This window comes from Bison bison, unplaced genomic scaffold, assembly GCF_000754665.1.
Source record: "Bison bison bison isolate TAMUID 2011002044 unplaced genomic scaffold, Bison_UMD1.0 scf7180017864468, whole genome shotgun sequence".
Taxonomy (NCBI): domain Eukaryota; kingdom Metazoa; phylum Chordata; class Mammalia; order Artiodactyla; family Bovidae; genus Bison; species Bison bison.
In genome coordinates this window covers 3,841,326-3,858,182 of record NW_011495029.1, presented here as the reverse complement: position 1 = coordinate 3,858,182, position 16,857 = coordinate 3,841,326, and the positions used below count along the sequence as shown (strand labels likewise).

Here is a 16,857-nt window from a genome sequence, read left to right as displayed (position 1 = left end):
GGTTCACTGCCTCACAGCTGAAGAATACAGATGCATTCTAAATGCTCTACTAAAGCCTGCCACAAAAGCCGTGCATTTAACTACAAACTGAAGTGCTGGGGAGAAAGGTAAATTATTTACTAATTAATGTCCAATGAATTTTCGTAACTCAAAAATACGTCTCTCAGCTTGTGTCCTGGGCACTTTCTATATTTTCCTTAATAATAATTTTGCTTTGTTTTGGCTGCACCGCACAGCATGTGGGATTTTAGTTTCCTGACCAAGGATCCAATCCCCACCCCCTGCAGTGAAAGTTCGGAGTCTTAACCACTGGAGCACCTGGGAAATCCCTATGGTATTTTTTATACTTCATGTTTAAAAACAGAGATTTAAATGAACACACATATATTCTTGGCTCCGAGGAAGAAAAGAAAGGAGGGAGGAGGGAGAGAAAAGGAGAATAATGCATGAGTTATGTCTATAAACAGTGTTAAGTGTGACATAATATAAAGACTATGGAATTCTGGGTCTGAAGCCCTGAATTCAAGTTCTGGTTCTAATACTTGCACACACACACACCCACACACCCTTTAACAGTTAATCATGACTGTTATAATAAGATGTGGAGAATGTGGTTTTAGTCCACCCCAATGTAAAGAAAAATAACATCATACCAGCACCATCACTACCACAAATTCAAAACTAAACTCACCTCCATCCTCTCAAACTTATATCCTCCTGGGTTCCCGCTATGAATGACACTCTTATGGCCCTGTTGCCTGGGTGCAAAGTCTAGTCCTATGCATCTCACCTCCCCTTTAACCTTACACACACTGAAGTCGTCAAGTTCAATTCTTCCTATATCTATTCTATTTCCTACATCCATCCTTGCTTCTTTACTCCCACCACCACTACCCTAATTCAGGCCCTTCCTCTCTAGTTTGTTTTGTAAAACAATCTAATTGGTTCCCCTTTTCTAGTTTCTCCCCACTTTGATTCTATTCTAAGCCCTCATCCAGAGTAATATTCCTAGAACTCAGCCCAGAAGCATGTTCTGCCTTCAAAGTCTAGCATTCAAAGAGGCTGCACTCCAGCAGCCAATCTTCCACTCTTCCACTGTGAACAAGTCCTGTACTTTCATCCCAAACTGGTCTCTAAACAGCTTAACCCCATTTTCCTTGGCCACACTAACGATTCAAGGATGCCCTCTGGGCAGTGTGACCTAAAATGGACCAGTCATAGCAAAGACCCAGATTCTTATTTCAGACATGAGTGGGGAGTGGAGAAGGAAAAGTTAAATCTCCTCTAGGGAAGATGTGAAGTGCAAATGTGAAGCCATTTTAATACCATGAAGGAAGCCAAACTGAAGAGGAAGTCAACACTGGGACAGACAGAGCATACAGAACTGCAGTGAACTGGGGCAAGCGCTCTGTTTAAACTATACCTGATCACCTCCACCCGAAGAAAACTGTTGTGTGAACCAGCCAAATCCCTTCATTTCTTAGGTCCTCTTTGACCTATAGTCACAAGTATTCTAACTGACAGAAAAAAACTTCTAAAAGCTAGACTCATCTCCATTGCATGAAATGCTTAAAGGCAGCTAGTCTATATACCTCTTTCTAAGTGTGTAAGGTACATATCCAGTTATAAAAACAAAAAGTGGGGGCAGAGACCTGGGCATAAATAAACCCTCTCTTCCCCATGGTTTGCCTCTCTACTTTCTTTTGTGAATGTGTTAATATTCTCAAAAAAAAATTTCAAGAATCACTGCTAGACACAGATCTTAGAACAACCAAAATTCACCTCAATTCAGCCCATCCTAAAAAAATTAAAATAACTAAACCGAAACAAAAATGCAAATAATACCTCTCCAGATAAGAACTAAAGTCCTCTCTCCCTCTCCCCCTCCCTCCCTCCTTATCTGTCTCTCTCTCCCCCTAAAAAAATTTCTTTTGGAGGAAGACTTTTGCCTCATTTACTCATACAATTTTTCGAATGCATAGTTATTATTGACAAAACTCACATTCATGGCAGGAAACGGACAGGTTTAAAGAAAATGAGAGAAGCACATCTGTTCTTGTAAAGTTTTTTTCAGTTAGGATGACAAACATCCCCTCTTTGGTATGTTTAGGTCTCTGGTTGGTTAGTTAAACATATGACTTTTAACATCTGATTATCTTTTAGGAGGAAAGTCAGAGAAGGCAATGGTACCCCACTCCAGTACTCTTGCCTGGAAAATCCCATGGATGGAGGAGCCTGGTGGGCTGTGGTCCATGGGGTCTCTAAGAGTCAGACATGACTGAGCAACTTCAATTTCATTTTTCACTTTCATGCATTGGAGAAGGAAATGGCAACCCACTCCAGTGTTCTTGCCTGGAGAATCCCAGGGACGGGGGGAGTCTGGTGGGTTGCTGTCTATGGGGTCGCACAGAGTTGGACACGACTGAAGCAACTTAGCAGCAGTAGCAGGAGGAAAGTAGTTAACAGAAAGGATCTAAAAGAACAGCCAAAACACCGCAAGACAATCAAAAGACTGTCCCTGTTCTCCTTATTCTGCTACATGAAAAAGGAAATAGCAAGCCCTCTCTGCATCCTCTGCAGCCATTGCCAGCGCTGCTCCTGAAATGTTTACACAGTCCCTACATGGGAGGCAGGCCAGGAGCTGTGAGGGGCAAGTGTCGGATCTGCTGCTGCTTCTAGGCTCAGCAACCTGAGGGGAGACAAGCACCTTTTCCACCAGAGGTTTCTTATGCCATCTAAACATATTTCCACTCCGCTATGTGACTATAAACAAACTGGATTCCCAGTAAGATGGAGATCAAGAGTCTATCTCATTTGTCACCGAGCCGCCTCTTTTGCTTACCAGTTTCTCCTTCCTCTACCTATCTTATTTGTCACCAACGCTTTTCTCTTTTTCCATAATGAAAAAATATATATTAATGTCAAACTCTTAAGATTTAAAGCCACTATTTCTTTTCCTATTTCATTGTAATTACTCACCTTATAGAGGATTTTTGTTTTTTAAAAATTCTGTTGTAAGTACTAAGCATTTAATTTTTATCCCTCAAAGTAAACAGCTGAAGTAGACAATTCCGTATTATTTATTCATTCACTCCCTCAAATAACAGTTCACACAGGTCATCACAACTGTCTTACTAAGTCAATGGCAATGCCTTGGACAAAAGAAAATCCTACTGTGTTTCTCAGATTACTGCCCAGCGCATTTAACCACAACACTTTAGTAAAACGATCTCTGTGGCTTCTACCTAGTGATCAGAAATTAGAACTTCTATTCTTATTTTAAATTCCACCTCTCTGGGATAACAAATGCTTGTTTTCTTTAATACAATCCTCCACCTACTTCAGTCTTTAAATTGAACACACATTATTTTTATAATTTAAAAGCCACATTTTTTTTAAAAAAGCAGTTTGTCTTTCATTATCTCAAGTCAATTGTTTTGCTTATCCTCACTTCTGGTAGGGTATTCAGTAGCAGGAAAGTGCCATGTAAACAAAAGTCCAAAAGCTTCATTATTATAAATCCTTTGGACAGCATGTAAATAGACATTCTTCAGAAAGTCTTACCACAGTGTTTGAAACAGAGCAAATGCATAGTTTTCTGTATAATCTTGAAGACAGTATATAAAACAATAATAAAATACACAATCAACAAACCTTTATTTTTGACACTAAATTTACGCTCTTTCCAAAAACAAAACAAAAACTATCACATTAATTACAAACAAGTAGCAAAACTAAATGAGTTTTTCTCCTTTCGTCTGTTCCTGATTTTCTTCCTTCTCTATTTTGGGCATCTGGCAAGGTGTCTAAAAAGTATTTACTGTAAGATAAGCAGGTGAAAGCATTGATTCTCTCTGGAAATATTTGATTTGTTGCTCTTGTATAACACTCTCTGAATACAGATTTTTAACTTCTCATGCCTAAAAAGCCAACAATGGAGAGCAAATAGTTGGGTCTCCCTTGGTTCCCTTAAGCTAGAAAACTTGAATTTTAAGTCTCTCTCTAAATACACACTGTTACTTTGTGACACTTTACTCTGAAGGGGGGGAAAAAACATATTTAGTCATATACATATCCACAAAACTTTAAAGTTCCTATTAGAAAATATATAATACTTTGGACAGAAAAAAACAAACATTTTAAAGAAAAAATATTTACAAAAACTCATGCCCACAATTAAATCTGAATGTTCGCCTCAATTCTAAAAACACCTTTTAAGGAAGCTTTAAAGCTTTATGTTTCTGTATAACGAAACCTAAGTCTGGGTGGACTGGTGAAAAGCCCAAAGGCCCATAATCTCATCACAAAGCAACAGGGTCAAAAGGCAGAGGTCAGCGAACAGGGGAACAGGGTGCAAAACAGTTCCCACACTTGAGAGGAGCCTATATCTCATTATTTCAGAAGACATTAAAAAACTATTCAGTCACACACACTAAAATAATACAACCATTTCCTTTAAGTCCCAGAGCAAATCTGAATTTTATGAAAGTATTCCTTATTTTTAAGAGCAAGGAATTTAAGAAGTTACTTCTTTGCCCGACATTGAAAAAAACACCAATCCCTCACACTCACACACCCACGCTTCAGCTGCCCCTCAAAGACTGACTTTCAGATAAAAGCTGTCACCTGATCTATTCAACAGGGTTCACTGGGGCACAGAAATAAATACTAAATATGCATACATGTCAATAGGTATTTCACAGCAAGGCTTCTACTCCCTAATGATTCAACAAAATATGTCTACTTCTTGACCTTATGGCCACATTCAGAAAAAGCAACATTTTTATTTCTGTTACAGGAGATTTCATTCCAGGGAAGAGTGAATATGACTGTTAAACTTTCAGCAGGTGTGACATTTGCACAGGAGACTCTGTAATGACTTCTCTCACACAAGTACTGTGGGGACTCCAGGATCTAGGGCGTCTGTCTGGCTATCTCTGTACCATTTATCACACTCTAACCACAAAACTGTGTTCCACACAGAAGACAGGGTAACAGTACCGGATCAGCAGGATCAGGAAACGAAGATTTTGGAATAATAAGTACGGTTTTAACTTTTTGTTTTCCGTCACCTTCCACCCTCTATACACACACACTTTGCCTCTCTCCCCAGTGGCTCCTTCCACCAGGGACAAGACAGCTTCCCAGTGCTTCACAGTAAATGAGGCCTCTCAATCCTTCACTGTGAGGAACACGCAAGATTTTATATTCGAGCCCACACAGCTTTCAGGTATTTATTTAAAATAGAATTACAACAGGGCTGCCAATGGAAAAATAAGCACTGCCAGACAGGAGTGAGAACAACTAAACAAAATAACCTATTTTGGCATAATCAAATCACCTCAATGGTACCAATGCTTTTGTTTTAATAAACTGTGACATTACAGTCATTGTTCTAATGAACAATGGCATGAAGCAAACAGTCAAGTACCAAAGCTCATTTCCGTGGAGCTGAGCCAGAATATTTTAAAATCTGGACAAAAGTTTATTTATTAAGAAAAAGAACATACTTGATATGATGGGGAAATATTTTTAAACAATTTATTATCTTGTTACCCCAGCCATTTAAATTTCCTTAAAAGTTAGGGTTAAACTTAAAGTGAAGAAAATTAACCAAGAAAGTAAAACAAAATGTGGTGCCAGAAGTGCATCACCCATAAACTTTAAACATATGTTGTTGTTCTTAGTCACTCGGTCGACACGACTCTTGCAACCCCATGGACTATCACCCGCTGCCCTGTCCATGGGCTTTCCCAGGCAAGAATACTGGAGTGGGTTGCTGTTTCCTTCTCCAGGGGATCTTCCCAACCCAGGGATCAAACTCAACTACAGTCCTAAATTCCTACTGCCCAAACTACTCTTATTAAAGTCAATACCTTATTGTCATGGAATTACAGTTGATATGTTGGTGTTGAGTCATGACAGGGAGGACTTCCATGTCTGGGAATTGTATGAGATTATGGGATGATTATGAAACAATCATGTTTCATCTGCCTATAGGGAAACGATCTCTGTTATTTTAGTCCTGGGAGAAAAAATATATATATAATTTTAATATATAGAAAGAATATTGTTGATCTAGCAGACTGTCCCTGTTTTCCCAAAGGACTATGAGGGAAGAAAAAGGAGGGAAATGGAAAGGATACTAGAAACAGAAAGTATGAAACCTTTGAAAGGTATTCATATGAAAGTATGAATAACTGTGGGAAATAAGAACTCCTCCTGGGAATCCCCTGGCAGTCCAGTGGTTAGGACCTGGTGCTCTCACTGCTGGGCTGGAGTTCCATCCCTGATCAGGGAATAAAGATCCCACAAGCCACAAAGTGCAGCCAAAAAAAATAAATAAATAATAATAAAAACTCCTCCTTGTTCTTCTAAGGATGAAGATAACTAGAGGATTCAATGAGACCTTAGAATTTCTTCCCTATGAGATTTTAATGACAATAAAAATTTTTGCCAAAAAAAAAAGTCTTCTCCCCGTTATTACAGAAAAAAAGAACCAAAAGAGCAGGTTGTGGCTTCATGAGAACTAAAGTGAAAAAAAGGGTGATCTCTGAAGAAGAAATTGGGGAAAAAAAAGTACAAAAACCTAGCCTGTGAGCAAACTTGTGCCATGATGACTATCTGAAACTTAATTTAGATACCAGTTCTATATGATATTTCTTCAAACTATAGAATACTTTTGTGTGTTAAATAAATGACAGTAGGAGTGTCTTGTACTAGAAGAGGAAGACAAAGAAGGCAAGAAAACAAGATCTTCATAGCAGAAACCTGGATTCTTTCAGCCAGAGCACCAGAAAATTACGCAAGACAGATGGATTTACATCATAAGGCCTCTGAGATATAGAAGCAAGAAAAAAAAAAAAAACTTAAAATATCTCTAAACTGGGTTTCATATTTAAAACCTACTGCTGATAAGTTGCTTCAGTCGTGTCTGACTTTGTGCAACCCCATAGACGGCAGCCCACCAGGCTCCCCCGTCCCTGGGACTCTCCAGGCAAGAACACAGGAGCGGGTTGCCATTTCCTTCTCCAATGCATGAAAGTGAAAAGTGAAAGTGAAGCCGCTCAGTCGTGTCCAACTCTTCGCGACCCCATGGACTGCAGCCCACCACGCTCCTCCATCCATGGGATTTTCCAGGCAAGAGTACTGGAGTGGGGTGCCATCGCCTTCTCCATTTAAAACCTAGAGGTCTACAAGCTGTATTTAAGGGTTCAGCCTACTAGTCCACAGCAGGGTTGAACTTAAAAAATTCTACAACTCTAAAATTATAATTCTACCTCATATTTTTATCCTATAGTTTAGAAAGCTCTTTGGCAAAACACTGTCACATTTCATAATTGAGAAAAGTATCAAGAAACAATCTAGATCAGCATGAAGAGTTCAAAAACATACTCCTATACGTGCCCTTGAACTATGAATAATTTTTAAAAAAGAATCTACAGGGAAGGGAAGCAAACAGACTACTTTTGCAATGGTATTCCTAATAGAATAGAAATATATGGAAACTATTCACTGCTCATGAATAACCAGCTTGGTGGTAGCATTAACAAGACAGATTTCCCATCCTGTGTGGGGCTATTCACAATTGCTGGTATAGTGCATGTAACGCCAACTTTCTCTTCCACCACTTAATAAAAGCACATAGGAATGGAAGTGAGAATGACATCCTTAGAGGGCAGATATTGAATTAATTCCACTTATTTAAAAATACCACTTAAAATCTCAGTATTTCACCTATTTTTTATTAATTAATTTTTGGCTATGCTGGGCCTTCATTGCTATCAGTAGGCTTTCTCTAGTTGCAGCAAGCAGGGGTTACTGTGTTTCATGCGAGAGCATCTCACTACTGTGGCTTCTCTTGTTGCGAAGCTCTGGCTCTAGGCTACGTGCTCAGTAGTTGCGGCACATGGGCTTAGCTGATCCACGGCACATGAAATCTTCCTGGACTAGGGATCGAATCTGTATCCCCTGCATTGGCAGGCAGATTCTTAATCAATGGACCACCAGAAAGTCCTCAACTATTATTAATAATTAATTGTGACCCAGTTCACAGCCGCCAGGCCTGGAAATATGTCACCACCCACCAGCTGAGGACAGCTGGTCTGGAGTACTTGGAGGGGCAGCAGGGCACAGTGGAAGAGGGCCACCAGGATGCAATTCCAGCTTTGGCCTTTACTGTCTGTGACTCTGGGCAGCAACTCACCAAACCTCAGCCTCCTCACCTATAAAGTGATGATAGTAATACACTCAAGTTATTGTGGGGATTCAAAATAATGTTTATAAATCATCAACCACAGTTCATGGCCCAATAAACATTAACTATTTTCACAACTTCATTATAAAAAGGGGATTTCCTGGAGATACTTCTGACATAATAGTGCTAGCATGTATCTTTGAAAGTCATTTTAAAAAAGCAAACTTAACTTTCTACATTTCAAACTTAACTTTCTACACCAGTGATGTATAAAAATTTATGAAAGGAAAATAAAAGGCACTAACTTAAGAAATCCATTAATTAAAATAGTTACAATATTTAATTCAGAATACAGTTAGTAAAAATCATGGATTCTTGGGAAAGGTGCAGGAATGAACTGTTTCATATTATTCTAGCCTCATGATGTGCTGTCTCAGCAGTACATAAAACATTTCCATTTTTATTCCTAGAACTCTCAGTTCTTATCTCCTCACACTAAAACAGCTATCGTTGCATTCTGTTTGAAAAGTAGTGTAGAAAAGTGGCTGTTTGAAAAGTAGCCTCATACTGAAAATTTCTGGAATCTCTGGCTAAGAGGTTATTAAATCTTAAAAAGTCAAGTCTCAGGCATAAGAGAACATTACATAAGGTATGATAAAGACAAAATATAAATGGGGAAAAATTACAAAGGATTAAACTTTATAGAAAAAGAGAACTGTCCTGGCTGACCAGGCCCAAAACCGATGTGGATGTCCACAAAGAAGGAAATGGAACGCAATAGCTTCCACAATAGCTTTCCACAAAGCTGACATAAACCTTTTAAAAGATTAATCATTCTTCTACTCTCTTGCTTTTTTATCAATTTCAAATTTCCAATTAAAAAAAAAAAAACAACAAAAAACGCTAGTCCACTTTAGAGGTTAAAAAATCCACAAATAAACCAAACATACTAACTTTTATTGTTGGTAACAAAAATAAAAGTTCTATATTTATCCATCTCAAGTGATTTCATTTATTTATTCAAACAATCTACTCACTGGGTGAAAGTGAAAGCAAAAGTTGCTCAGTCATGTCTGACTCTTTGCGACCCCACGGACTAAACCATCCATGGAATTCTCTAGGCCAGAATACTGGAGTGGGTAGCCTTTCCCTTCTCCAGGGGATCTTCCCAACCCAGGGACCGAACCCAGGTTCCCCGTATTACAGATGGATTCTTTACCAGCTGAGCCACAAGGGAAGCCCAAGAATACTGGAGTGGGTAGCCTATCCCTTCTCCAGGGGATCTTCCTGACCCAGGAATCAAACCAGGGTCTCCTGCATTGCAGGTGGATTCTTTACCAACTAAGCTATCAGGAAAGCCTATCTCAAGGGATTTCATTCATTTATTCAAACAATCTAGTCACTGGATATACAAAACTAAACTAGAGAGACATGGTCCTGCCCTCCAGGAGCTAACAATCGACAATCGAATGGGAAATATTGACATGCCAAGTACAATATACCTGGAAATAGATAATGTGGAAATAAAGCAGGGAGACTGCAAGGGTTGGGCAGGGAGAGAGAGGAAGGACACAACTTTATATAGGATGGTCTGGGAAGGCTACTCTGAGAAGGCAACACTTGTGCAAAAACTTGAACAGGAAGAAGCCAATCTTGCAAAGATGTAGGGCTACACTGTGCAAAGGGTGGCTACCTGACACATGTGGTTACTGAACACTTGAAACATGACTACCAAACACTCAAAATGTGGCTAGTCCAATTGAGATATGCTGTAAGCATAAAATACACACCGGATTTTGAAGATTTTGTAAGAATAAAAGAATGTGAAATATCTCACGAATAATTTTTATGTTGATTATATGTTGAAATAATCTCCTAGATATATAAATAAAATATATCGTTAAAATTAATATCACCTGTTTCTATTTACTTTTCTAAATGTGGCTCGAAATTTTAAAACTATAAACATGTCTCACATTATATTAATAATTATAATGGACCATGGTGGTCTAGGGGAAGAGGTTCTAGGGAGAGAACAGAAGATAAACAGGTCATGAGATAAGAAGCTTGCCCTGTTTAAGAACCTTTAAGAAAACCAATGTAACAGGAAAGACTGTTCCAATCAGAAAAGGTTGGAAATACAGGCAGAGAGCACATTATGAAGGGCTCTGCCAACGACGGTGAACAGACTGAAAATCTGTGTCCCACCCCCCTAATTCCTATGTTGAAATTTAATCCCTCATGTGATGATATTTGGAGCTTGGGCCTTTGGGATGTGCTTAGGTCACGAGGGTGGAGCCCTCGTGAATGGAATTTATACATAATCCTTATAAGAGAGATCTCAGACACACCCTCACCTCTTTCAATACAAGACAGTCATCTAGGAATCAGCAAGTAGGACCTCACCAGCACTTCATCTACCAGCACCTTCATCTCGACTTCCCAACCTCTAGAACTGTGAGGAATAAATTTCTCTTGTTTATAAGCAACCCAGTATATGGTATTCTTTTATAGTAGCCTGAATAAACTAAGATACCAATAAAGAATCTGAATCTTGATCTGAATACAAAGACAGTTACTGAAGAATTTTAAGTGGAAAAAATTATTCTAAGATCCCACTGGCTATTTTGTGGAGAACTGGCAGTATCATCTACACCGCTAGAGTACAGACTTCTAGAGATTACTTAACATGGTCATTTCAAACAGAGATCTCTGGATTTCTAAGAGTCCATGCAGATAACAACTGAGCGCGCATGAACTAACATTTCAAAACGCTTATTAAAAAACTGCACGGCACAGACTAACTTATTTTTTTCCATTCCTTGTGGCTGAGATTATAATTACTCATCAATCCTCATGTAGAAATATGGGGTATATTCAGTCTTCATGTTCTATGTCATTTAGGATTAATCTTTTAAAAAACTGATACAGTTAGTTTTTCATTCAAAAACAATTTCCAACCCATAAGGAGAGGAGTGGTAAATTCAGAAACCAAGCACCTCATTCAACCCCATCAATACATATAAAAACACTTGAGACCCAGAGCTGTCCTAAATAACAGATCCAGGACCGGATTCTCAGCTTCTGATTGTGCATACAGCTTTAACAACTGTACTGACAGCCACACCAGCCAAGGTTTCACAAGCAAGCAACATTCCTTTTAAAAACTATAAACTTATCTAAGGACAGGTAATTTATGCCAAGAAAAGAGAGGTATAAAACCCAATAAGAAGAACAAAAGGATTAACATTTTTTGGAAGTAGTGTTTTTATTTGTGCAGTAAATACCTTATACTTCCATTATATCTAACATTCATTAATAAGAACAGGTATAGTATCAAATATATACTCTTCTTTTTTTAATTTTTGTTTTGATAAACTCAGTTTCCTCATCTGTAAAATAGAGAAAATAGTGCCATCTCCTAAGGTTGTTGTCAGGATAAAATGAGGTAATAGTTATGAAGCATTTAGCTAGTGCTTGGCATGCAGAAAGTTATTTTATTATTGCTATTTTATTGTAGATTCTTTCAAAACAGTGACTGTCACCTATATACTCCTCAACCTGGCACACTATAAGCATTTAACACTGAATAATTAATCCAAAGCCTAATCAAAACTGTTAAGGATTTGGACATACGGCACTTGTTTCCTAAAGTACCTATTTTTTAAAATTGAAGTATAGTTGACTGAAGTCCCTTATGTAGGAACTGCCTCTACCCTCTAACAAATCATAGAAGAAAATGTTTTCTTCCATATGGAGTTCAATAGAAATTATGACTAACAATGCATTATATTCTAGACATTTACTTCTATTACTCCAAGAGTGTCTGTGACCAGAAGTGGAAATGCAAATCAAAGAATATACTCAGAAATGTCAGGACAGTCTGTCTCAACTCCTCCGCACTGGATATATGTACCTGCCCTCCTCCAGCCTCCTTTTTATCTTCTCGTCCCCTTTCTTCCCCTTTCTGTTACTATTTCTCCTCCAAAGACACTTATGTTCCTCCCTCCTCCCCTCTTTCCTAACTATCTCATCTTTGCTCTTCTGAGCTCCTATGCTGGTATGTCCTGCATGAACCAGTGCAGGAGATGCCTGAGCCCTAGGACTTAGTTGCCCTCACTGTTGGGACAATTTCACTGTAAAGAATTTTATTCCAAGTGGATTTTTAAAACCAAGTATCACTATACCACAGCAATTAGACCTTGACTCTTCTTTGGCCCCATTCGAACGGAAGTTGATCCTTGTATTATTCCTTCTCCAGCACCCCAGTTACCAGGGCAGACCTTGCAAACTCCCACACATAATCTACTGTGGACCAAGGATGTCAGCAAAGTTAACAATTCAGGCAGTACCAATTGTGGTCAGATCAGGGAAGCTCCTATCCCATCCACCTCTGTACACCTGGCCATGGTTTTTAAAAGACTTTAGCACAGCCTTGACCATGACATTCAGTCTGGATTGAGAGTAATCCTGAAATGCTTGCTGAACTCACGTTAAGCTCGTCTTTTTTTGAGTTTAAATAACTATGCAGCTTTGTGCATTACAACAACCAAGCTTGGAATTCCCTGGTGGTCCAGTGGTTAAGGACTTGCTGCTCTCACTGCTGGAGTCCTGGTTTCAGTTCCTGGTTGAGGAAGCTGAATGGCACGGCCGAAAAAAAAAAGAACCACCAGGCTTTAGTCTGGTGCCTGCTCTGATCAAATGGGATCTCTGAGATCTTAAACTCTCAGTCTTCGTTTCTCCACTCTAAATGATGTCTAAGGTCCCTTCCAGTACTACTGCAGCATGATACTGTCAGTTTTAACAAAATTTTATATCTGAATTCAGAACATGGTCTCCACTGCCTCTAAGCTCTAAACCACAGCCAAGACACCAAGGCTAAAAATAAACAGCTGGAGGCACCAAGGAAGATCTCGAAACAAAGCAGGGATCTCATCCATCAGACTTCCATATCTATCAGCATTCCTGAATCCAAGCTACCATGGAAAAGCTTTAAGAATATTCTGGTCACCACACAATTTGCAGACTCATTTGTAAACTTTATATTCACTTATTAAACACTATGTACAAGGTACTATGAAAGAGAGCAACAAAGACGCTTCTTTCCCTCTTAGGGGAAGGAATATTTGGGGGCTTGCATATTTACGTTACTTGAATAAAGGTCTAATTATATCCTTCATTTTTCTACTGCCTAAAAGATCTGTTGCTGTAAATCAAGCCACATAAATTCCTACAGCTTGGTCTTAGAGGAAATGAGAGACATAAAGGAAAATTTCAAAATGATACCTACTTCCCTTCACATCAACTAATTCCAGTGACTTCTATTTACACCTCCTTTCTTCTTTATGCAATAGTCAGTTTGAAACATCTTATCTTTAACATTAAAGGAAATTTAAATATTTATGCTTTAACATTTAAGGGACATATTTGTTTATGGATCAAATACATCTTGAAAATACACAGTGAGTAGGAGAAGCACAACAGCTAAGACATGGCAGAGAAGAACAACAGGCAATACTGCTGTGCGTGCATGCGTGCTAAGTCACTTGGTTGTGTCTGATTTTTTACGACCCTATGGACTGTAGCCCGCCAGGGTCCTCTGTCCATGGGATTCTCCAGGCAAGTATACTAGAGTGTGTTGCCTCCAGAGGATCTTCCTGACCCAGGGATCGAACCCACATCTCTTATGTCTCCTGTACTGGCACATGGGTTCCTTACCACTAGCACCACCTGGGAAGCCCAATACTGCTGTATCAGTATACATAGAGAGAGAGACACTTCCATAAAATCTCTAGGACCTCCATATTTTAAATTTATATATGTTCAAATTACTTTCAGTTGTTAAAAGACCTATATGCGATGAAAGACGTCTTCTCCATTGTTGGTAAAGCAAAGCTTTACCGAAGGAGTGTCTAAAAGCAAGGTAAAGCCCAGATCACTTTATTACAAGATCTCATTTCTCATAAGATCTCAGTCTATTTAACTGTTACTTCATCATATGGTTCGTGTCCTTCATTTGATAACAATGACCCACCACCTGCAAAGTGTAAGTTCTAGGAATATGTATATGTTAAGAACAAGTCTATAAAGCAACTGGTTTATGTTTAACAGAAGTCAATTAAGATCTTCTACAGGTGGGGTGACAACTTGCTAAGAAACAGTAGGATAAAAATAGATTAGTTCCAGAAAAGTAAAATAGAAACCTAACTATCATTAACTCTGAAATTAATGCAGCAAAACAGAAACAACCTTGTGACTAATTTGCTTAACTCACCAGCCTTGTTTCCTGATCCCTAAATGTAGCTCTGTGGAAAAAGTTAAGAAGTTGGTAGTTGGGTTCATGATACTACATTCTCTTGTTTTCCTCTTGTCACACTAGCCACATTTCTTAAACTCCTTGGTTGTTTCCACCTCATCTTTCTCCCCTCAGAATGTTGCAATATCCCCAGGACTCAATCCTCAAACCTCTTCTCTTTTCTATCTACATCCACTCCCTGGGTGACACCTAACTTCAAGGCTTTCAACTTACACCTAAAAATAAAGTTAGGGGCCCTGACAGATGTCTTGCCTACTTGGTATTTCTATCTGAATGTCTAATGGGCACCTCAAATTTAGTATGCCCAAAGCTAAACTAATCTTCTCCAGCCAGCTTCTCCATCAGTCTTCCAATTTCAGTAAACAGGTGCTTGTAATTGTTTAGAGAGAAAATCTTGGGAGTCCTTTCTTTTTTATCATTTTCTTTTATTATGAATACCATACTCAATTCATCACCAAGTTCTGCTGGCTCTACCTTCAAAATATACTCAGCTTCTAACCACATAACTTGATCCAACCCCCAACAACTTTTGCCTCAAAGAGTGAAAAAGAGCCTCCTAACTGGTCTGCCTCTATCTTGCCCTTGATATAGTCTAGTCAACATGGCAGCCATAGCCAACTTTTTAGAAGGTAGATCATATCTCATTACATTGCTCAAAGCCTAGTGATATGGTTTCCCATCTATAAGTCTAACAGTCTATGAAGCCCTACTTCTTCTCAATGATGACAGCTACTACTCTCCTTCTTACTCAGTATTGGCCTCCTTGCTGTTACCACAAAACTAGGAACTCTTCCACCTCAGGTCTTTGCACATGCTGTCTCCTCTGCCTACAATGCTGTACCCTGGGACAATACACATGGCCAGCTTCCTCTCCTCCTTGAGGGTTCTTTTCAAACATTACCTTATCAGCAAGGCCTTCCGTAACCATCTTATTTAAAATCAACCCAACCCTACAAATTCCATCATTCTGTTGGCACTGCCCTACTCTCATCTCCCAGATGTATTTTTCCTCACAGCACTTAATAACCTCTGACAAAACTACATATGTTTATTATTTCTTTACACTATAATGTAAGCTCTATGATGGCAGTGATTTTTTTGACTGCTTTGATTACAGCTGAGCCCAGTGCCTAGAACACAATCTACACCTAAAGGCTTTCAAAACTACTTACTGAATGAATGCATTAAAATGTTTTTTTCCTGTTTTGTTAAAGCCATTTGCACTATGCCCAAAGAGACTCAGGTGACACTTAAAGGTGTTCTTCTAGCTTTACTAGGCATACAGACTTGATGAAGAAAAAAATACAGGCTTTTTCCAGTCATCAGTAGCCACTGACGGAAGGTCTCCAAGTGACTCAGTGTCATAAATGTTTAGGGAAATGTTTAGGGGGAAAGGGATTCTAGAAATCTAAAATAACCCTTCACCAATCCTGAAAGAGGAATCTCTCCAAACATTTCTTTTTTCTAACTCCGTAACCCTTAACAAAGCCATTCCTAATACGTACATGAAGAAAGGACAGGAATATATAATTACACATAGCCTGGTACTCATCTCTCTTTTCATATAAAAATTTTAAGTAAAATTATTCATAGCTTTTGTTGAAAAGGTTTTGCTGTGAAACTGACTTAAGATATTCATTTAGCCAAGAGCTGAGTTGGTGGGTATTGTTCTAAAGGCTGAACAGTTCTGTTTACTACTGTTTATTATTTAATACATTCTTCACAGTCACCCCCTCCCCGCCAAAAAAGGAAAAGAAACACACACACACTGGTGCAATCAAGAATGCTATGTCCAAAAAAGCTGTTCTGAAAGGCTATGACCTAAGTGTCTAACACTGACACAGATAAAGTTCAAGCGGTAGATGTCACTTGTCTCACACGTACAAAAAAAAAAAAAATCGAGATTCAGAACCCAAGAAGGCAAGCAGAAACAGGCGTGAAAAATGAAATCAGGCGTTTCTCCCCAGGCTCCTCCTGACACTGCGCACACACCCCTGCCCCCTCCACCACCAGCCTTTAACAGCCCCCTTTCCAGCGGCTGCTCCCCAGCTCAGCCCCGCACTGCGCCATCAAATAATGAGTCAAGAGGACGCACGATGCCCCTCCGGGAAAACCCAGGCAGCAACACTCGGTGCACCCAACTGAGTGGAAATGTCTAACTACTTAAACTCAGAACCCTATAGGCGGTATCAACAAAGCATCGTCCTAAGTCCCCAGGTTCAAAGATCTTCGCCAGCCCCCGCGATACTGCCAAATCGACAGGATTCCAAAAGGTGACTCCACCGTCAGCGCAGAACCCGAGGCCGGAGGCGGCGCAGACCGCGAACACTCAAGGATGAAGTCC

At 39.3% G+C, this 16,857-nt stretch overlaps 1 protein-coding gene across 2 annotated transcripts in view; it reads right to left on the bottom strand.

The window, feature by feature from the left end:
* The window catches only part of DENND5B (DENN/MADD domain containing 5B), a 221,470-nt gene that overhangs the window by 203,900 nt on the left and 713 nt on the right, over positions 1-16,857 (bottom strand). The window lies entirely within an intron of this gene.